Source organism: Notamacropus eugenii, chromosome 2 (genome assembly GCF_028372415.1).
Source record: "Notamacropus eugenii isolate mMacEug1 chromosome 2, mMacEug1.pri_v2, whole genome shotgun sequence".
Taxonomy (NCBI): Eukaryota; Metazoa; Chordata; class Mammalia; order Diprotodontia; family Macropodidae; genus Notamacropus; species Notamacropus eugenii.
The window spans coordinates 87204411-87211746 of NC_092873.1; the positions used below are offsets into that span (position 1 = coordinate 87204411).

General features: G+C 37.1%; 1 pseudogene; it reads right to left on the minus strand.

Moving 5' to 3' along the window:
* Window positions 1–6296: 6296 nt before the first annotated feature.
* Window positions 6297–7002, minus strand: LOC140525880 (dnaJ homolog subfamily A member 3, mitochondrial pseudogene; annotated as a pseudogene).
* Between the last annotated feature and the right edge of the window lie 334 nt (window positions 7003–7336).

The following is a 7336-nucleotide window of genomic DNA, read 5'->3' on the forward strand; positions in this document are numbered from 1 at the left end:
ATGATACAAATATGGTTTTGATACCTAAACCAGGAAGAGACAAAACAGAGAAAGAAAATTATAGACCAATTTCTCTAATGAATATAGATGCAAAAATTTTAAATAAGATTACAAAAATTGCAAAAAAATTTGCAAAACGATTACAGCATCTTATCACGAGAATAACACATTACGATCAGGTAGGATTCATACCAGGAATGCAGGGCTGGTTCAATATTAGGAAAACTATTAGCATTATCGATCATATCCACAACAAAACTAACAAAAACCACATGATTATCTCAATAGATGCAGAAAAAGCTTTCAACAAAATACAACACCCATTCCTATTAAAAGCATTGGAGAACATAGGAATAAAGTGAACTTTCCATAAAATAATAATCAGTATCTATCTAAAACCTTCAGCAAGCATTATATGCAATGGGGATAAGCTGGATGCATTTCCAATAAGATCAGGGGCGAAACAAGGATGTCCATTATCACCACTATTATTCAAAATGGTACTAGAAATGTTAGCTGTAGTAATTAGACAAGATAAAGAAACTGAAGGAATAAGAATAGGCAAAGAAGAAACTAAGTTATCACTCTTTGCAGATGATGTGATGATATACTTAGAGATTCCGAGAGACTCAAGTAAAAAAACTACTTGAAATAATAAACAACTTCGGCAAAGTTACAGGTTACAAAATAAACCCGCACAAATCTTCTATATTCCTATATATGAGCAACAAAGTTCAACAGCAAGAGATAGAAAGAGAAATCCCATTTAAAACTAGAGTAGACACTATAAATTACTTGGAAGTTTACCTGCCAAAACAAACCCAGGAACTATAAGAACACAATTACAAGATACTTTTTGCACAAATAAAGTCAGATTTAAGTAAGTGAAAAAACATTTGTTGCTCATGGGTAGGCTGAGCTAATATAATAAAAATGACAATTCTACCTAAATTAATTTACTTATATAATTCCATACCAATTAAACTATCAGACAATTATTTTCTAGAGCTGGATAAAATAATATCAAAATTCATCTGGAAGAACAAAAGGTCCAGAATATCAAAGGGACTAATGAAAAGAAAGGGAAGGTGGCCTAGTTCTACCAGATCTCAAATTGTACTATAAAGCCCCAATTATCAAAACCACTTGGTATTGGCTGAGAAACAGAAGGGTAGACAAGTGGAATAGACTTTGCACTCAAGACACAGTAGGCAGGGAATATAGTAACCTCCTGTTTGATAAATCCAATTACCCCAGCTTCTAGGATAAGACCTCACTGCTTGACAAAAATTGCTGGGAAAATTGGATAATAATGTGGCGGAAACTAGGCATAGATGCATGCTGGACACCGTATAGAAGAATAAGGTCCAAATGGGTACATGATCTAGGTATAAAGATTGATATCCTGGACCAACTGGAGGAGCAAGGAATAGTGTATTTATCAGATTTGTGGAGAAGGGAAGGATTTTTGACTAAAGCAGAGATAGAAAGCATTATGAAATACAAGATAGATAATTTTGATTACATTAAACTGAAAAGTTTTTGCACAATCAAACCCAATGCAGCTAAAATTCAGAGGGATGTAGTAAATTGGGAAAGAATTTTTACAGCTAATCTCTGAGATAAAGGCCTCATTTCTAGAATATATAGAGAACTGACTCAAATGTACAACTATACAAGTAATTCCCCAATTGATAAATGGTCAAAGAATATGAACAGGCAATTGTCAGAGGAAGAAATTAAAGATATCTATAATCATATGAAAAAATGCTTTAAATCACTTTTGATTAGAGAGATGCAAATCAAAACAACTCTGAGGTACCATATCACACCTATAAGACTGGCAAACATGACAGAACTGGAACATGATAAATGTTGGAGAGGATGTGGGAGAGTTGGAACACTAATTCATTGTTGGTTGAGCTGTGAGCTCATCCAACCATTCTGGAGAACAATTTGGAACTATTCCCAAAGGGCTCAAAAATGTGCATACCTTTTGACCCAGCAATATCGCTAGTAGGACTTTATCCCCAAGAGATCATAAAAATGGAAAAGGGTTCCACATGTACAAAAATATTTATAGCAGCACTCTTTGTAGTTGCCAAAAACTGGAAATGAAGGGGATGCCCACCAATTGGGGAATGGCTGAATAAGATGTGGTATGAATGTAATGGAGTACTATTGCATCAGAAGAAATGATGAACAAGAAGACTTCAGAGAGGCCCGGAAGGACTTATATAATCTGATGCTGAGTGAAAGGAGCAGAACCAGAAGAACTTTGTGCACAGCAGAGACCACAATGTGAGAGTTTTTTTCTGGTAGACTAGGAACTTCATAATAATGCAAGAACTTAAAAAAAAAAAATTCCCAATCGTTTCCTAAGGCAAAATGCCTTCCACACTCAGAGAAAGAACTATGGAATTCATTCACAGAATGTAGTAGGATCATGTTTATATGTGTGTGTGTATGTGTGTGTGTTTTGTTTTGATTTGTTATATGATTTCTTCCATTTATTTTAGTTCGTCTACACAGTGTGAGTATAGTGAAAACGTATTCAATAGGAAAGTATATGTAGATCCTATATAAAATTGTATGCTGTCTTGGGGAGGGAGTTGGGTGGTGGGGGGTTAGTGTGGGGGGGTAAAAATCTAAGTTTTATGGCAGTGATTGTAGAACATTAAAAATAAATTAAATAATAAAAAGAAATATTTTTAGAAGAAATATTTTTTTAAAAAATTGTCTTGTAAGGCCTACTATATTTTCATTTTTAAGATAATGTGTTGCTATATAAATATGTAATTATCTATAAAGCAGAAGAGATCTTGCTGTTTTGATCTGAATTTATAGTCATTCCATGGCCCAAGCAAGAGTTAAAATTACAGTTTGAACTTACTGTATGTTAAAAAAAAAAACAGCTTAATTTCTAAAGTTATTCTTCCAGAATGAACATAGAGAATGATAAACTAGCTTATGAAGCAAGGATGCACATCTATTCAGTGGTGAAGTTCAAGTTAGAAACCTCTTTTGTTTAAGGCAATACAGTTAAGCTAGTGAAGACTAATAACCTGTGAGTTATCTTATCTATAGTAGAAATAGAAAGGAAAATGAAGTGTTCTGAGAAATGGGTTCAAAAGATTTGGAAAGATAAAGACTTGAATAAAAATATGGAAAACAGATAAGGTTTAGGACAAGTGGGAGTCATCCAAGCCCCTCCTGTCCCTGAATAGTTACTAAATATGATGAGAGGGTGTGAGGAAGTTTGACAGTATTCTCATATCCATTCCACTTCTAGTAATTTTTTTCCTACTTCCTTTTGGTCCCTGTTTGCTTAAGCTCTTTGCCAGATTTGTGTCTTCTAGGTTCAGTACTCCCCATTTGGAGATGACAGCTTAAGTTGGGTACCATCCTCTCTGTCCAAGACCAAGATCCATCATCCTCTGGACTTGGCATCAGTCAAGTTCCCAACAGTGGCTACAGACCCAACCCCTCCAAAGGTGAGACTTTGTGAGGTGGGGACAGCTCTACATCTGATCTCAGCGTTGAAACAGTTTCAGAAGCTGAGACCTTTGTCCCTTACCCCAACAGATTTTGGGTTCCATCTGTTTAAGGGGGGAATAATGGGGTGCTTGTGTGCATGTGCTTGGGCCCCAATTCTAAAATTGTATTTCTCTTTAAAAATTACATTTCTCCCTAGCCTCAAAACACTATCCCAGACAATTTCTTCCCACTGCAAGGACACAGCCTGCCCCAGCAACAACCATTATCTCCCTTCCTGATACAGCAGCCAGTTGCACCCATAGAAGTTATTAGTTTGAACCAGCTGTGTACCAACTGAACTGGCTGTACACTGGATCATAACATTTACTGCTCACTGAGCAATCATAAGTATCCTAGACTTAGACATCTGTATACTCCCTTACATTTATTTTGTCTAATAAGACTTTGATGAGAGCAGCTGGGGTATTTCTCAGTCATCTCTGACCACATTTCAGGCCTAAAACCACACTTTCAGGTAGCCCCCCCTTGGGCTATTTCCCAATGAACTCTGGGTAAAATACCTATGCAGTAGATAACAAAACTTCAAGTTCCTTTAACAACTAACCACTCCCTTTTCCCACACTAAATCACCTAATTAGCCTATTTGACATATGCTTCACTATAAAATATCCTATATAAATTTTACCTGTATCCCTCTAAGGTTGTGGGTTCCCTAAGAACTCTTGTCCACTGAAAGGTGCACTAAATCTTTACCTTCACCTCAACAATGCTTGAGTCTGTGAATTCCTTTCAGGCAGGTCCCTTTCAGGCCACCTGCCCCTTATACTCTAGTCTTTTTTTGGGGTGGGGGAGTCTCACAAACCCCTTCCAGCCCTCATCACTATGATTATTCCTGACCACATCCTTCCTCCTAGTCAATAAAATCAGAGTTTAATAAGCTGCTTTTTACTCCCCAAATCCAATAAAGTCCTTGTTTGTCACTTCAGGCTCATACATGTTTAGACCCTTTCTGAGAAAATAAGCTGGGTCTGTGATGAAATACAATTATTCCTGAAGTGAGTAGGAATTGTTTCATTCTTTGTATTTGTGCACTTAGCAAGTAGCATAGTAGCTGGCAGGCAATATGTACATCATTAATATTTGTTAACTGATTGATCTTTAATGCTTTCCCTGATTCTTTGAAACTGCTAATGCCCTCCTCTTTTATTATTTTTATATTCATTACATATCATTCAATATCACTGTCAATATTACTGATTTTATTTCACAGATTCAATCTTAATTTTCAGTCTGCGACCTATGTTTTTAACATTTCCATGACATTAACACTTCATGTAGTATTTCCTTCCTCCACTTTCCACCCAATGTCCCATTTCCTCTTGAATCTGGGATTTGGTCATTTCATATTTACCATCCCTTCATCAAGCATATATAATGCACACACTGTAGGTTCATGAAAAGATAGTATTTCTGCCTCATTTAATGATAGCTTGAATGCTCCTACATGAAAAAGCTAGATAATGTTACTATGTACATGGTAGAATCATTAGAACATCCCCTGAAGTGACTGAAGGTGGTCCAGTCCTGCTATAGAGCAACCTTCAGCAGGGAGAAAGGGCATAGTAATGATGTCATCAGAATACCCAGGAAGCCTTGCATGACAGGGTCAGCATTTGCTTTTTCATCCCTGTGCCCTGGCCATGGATGCTTTATAGATAGAGACCCTTGTAAATATCTTCTCTGGCTGCATGTTTTCACTCATATGTGATACCTGTGCATGACCATACTTCCCACACGTGATTCATGCATTTGTGGGAGACTATGCACTAGATTTACGAAGGAAATGTTCTTTGCTACTTTGATTACTATTCTTTCTTCATTAAGTGCTTTTGTGTTTTGAGCTTGTCATAGCCCTTGATTGATTGAAGGAAAAATAAACACACTCATGATGACTTGTTATCTATTATCTTGAACACCTTAAATCTTGAGTAGTTAATGTAAGGGTGATGTGAGTGAGAAGGAGGTGCTCCAGGCACTAAATATGTACTAATATGGTAGTTGAATGAGAGATCTTTGAAGTTTCTTCCAATTAAAAAATTCTGAAATTCTTCAAAGCTTCTACACTTGGCAAGCTCACAGAGCTGTTATTGCGTGGTTTTAATCACAGTGGATTAATATCCTGCTTACCTTGTCACAGATGCTTGTCAGTTATGAGATGACTTGGATATCTGTGGATAGATCTGCTGAGGGCTCCAGGATGCTAACTATACCCTTAGACATATCCTTTTTGAAGGAAAGGTCATTCTAGGAAAGGCTCCTAGGAAAGAAAGCTTATACCTATGAATTCACTTGGACAATTGTTCGAAATAATTTCCTAAGTGAGAAGGTAATTAGTTTATAGCTATATATAGCTTTAGGCTTCATTTTAAGCTATAGGCAGAGATTTTGTCTTAATTTTTTTTAAGTTGCATAGCTACAGTTCTTACTACATGCAATTCCCAATGAAAATTTTGGCTCCACAAGAAGTATGAAATGGTTCTACTATGTATAGAAGAAGGATTTGGGTTACATTTGCATGGAGAGGAAATTTGCATTATTTGTTAAGCCACCAGGGTCTGTCTTAGAATTAAGGCCTATCTTACTGATGAGTCCATTCACCGGTAGCCCTGTTCTAATGGGAAATTTGCCACAAGATTTTACTGATGTTGAAGCAGCTACTGTGCTATTCATGTGGAGTCCTTTCATTTTCCTGTCCAACAGACAGAAAGATATGTCCGTGTGATTTCCTCTGTCTAGTTTCAAGTGGATTATTTGCCAGTGGCTGCATTTGTGAAACCATTTACTGTCCCTTTGACATCAGTCTTGTCCTCTGCATAGCTAAAAATCATCAGGCTTTGATGCCTTCTTGTCAGTCTTCTGGGAATTCTAATCTTTAGGTCAACATAGTGGTCACCATAGCCATAGCTATTCCTTTCCCACTCATTTGAATATTTTAGTCAACCTGTTTCCCATGATTCCCATGATTGTCTCTTATAGCCCCTGAGTTCTGGTTGTTCCATCAAGGACAGTTTGAGCGACAGAAATAAAGTGATCTGAGTGGATATCTGCTCTATACCTCCTAAGCACAGGACTTCTTTGAACCTTAAATGTTATGAAGATTCCATTTTTTTACTTAAAGGCATTCTAACAATCTGGCCATCCTCTACTCCTGCAGGTACTGGGACCCTGACTTTCTTCTTCTGTTTTTTTTTCTTCTGTTTCCTTACATACTATGCAAGAAGGAGTTATTTTGAATCTATGGCCTCCATATCACCTTCATGTGGAATACTTCACAAAAGGGCCTGTATTTATGGTTTCCATTCTTGTGATATTGCAGTAATGGCCCTGCTGAATGTTGGTGCCAGGTTCATTTCCTTTGCTGTCACATGACTCACATGAGGTATTAATGTTCACAGTAAATTATTTGTTAACACCTTTTGCAGCCTGAGTGAATATCAATCCCATGATGTATTTCTAAGGCTGATCAAATAAACTTTGGAGATCTTCAAATGAAGATCCTGAAAAGTCCCCAAAGATTTTTCTAAAAAGTTCCTCTGGGACAAGAGTAGGGCCATCTTGCCAGTAGCACCATCCAGAACTCTGTTCCAGAGTCAAAGGCAGCTGAACCATAGGTATCATGTTGTTTTCAATTCACTTTATCACTGAGCACCTTATAGGTTTCCGCTAGGTGTGAGAATTTTTCTTTAGGTTTATGATCATCCTTATTTGTCTCGGGGTGACATTTCTTGGCAAGCTCACAATAGGATTTCCTGCTCTCTTTCTGGCCAGCAGTTCAGAG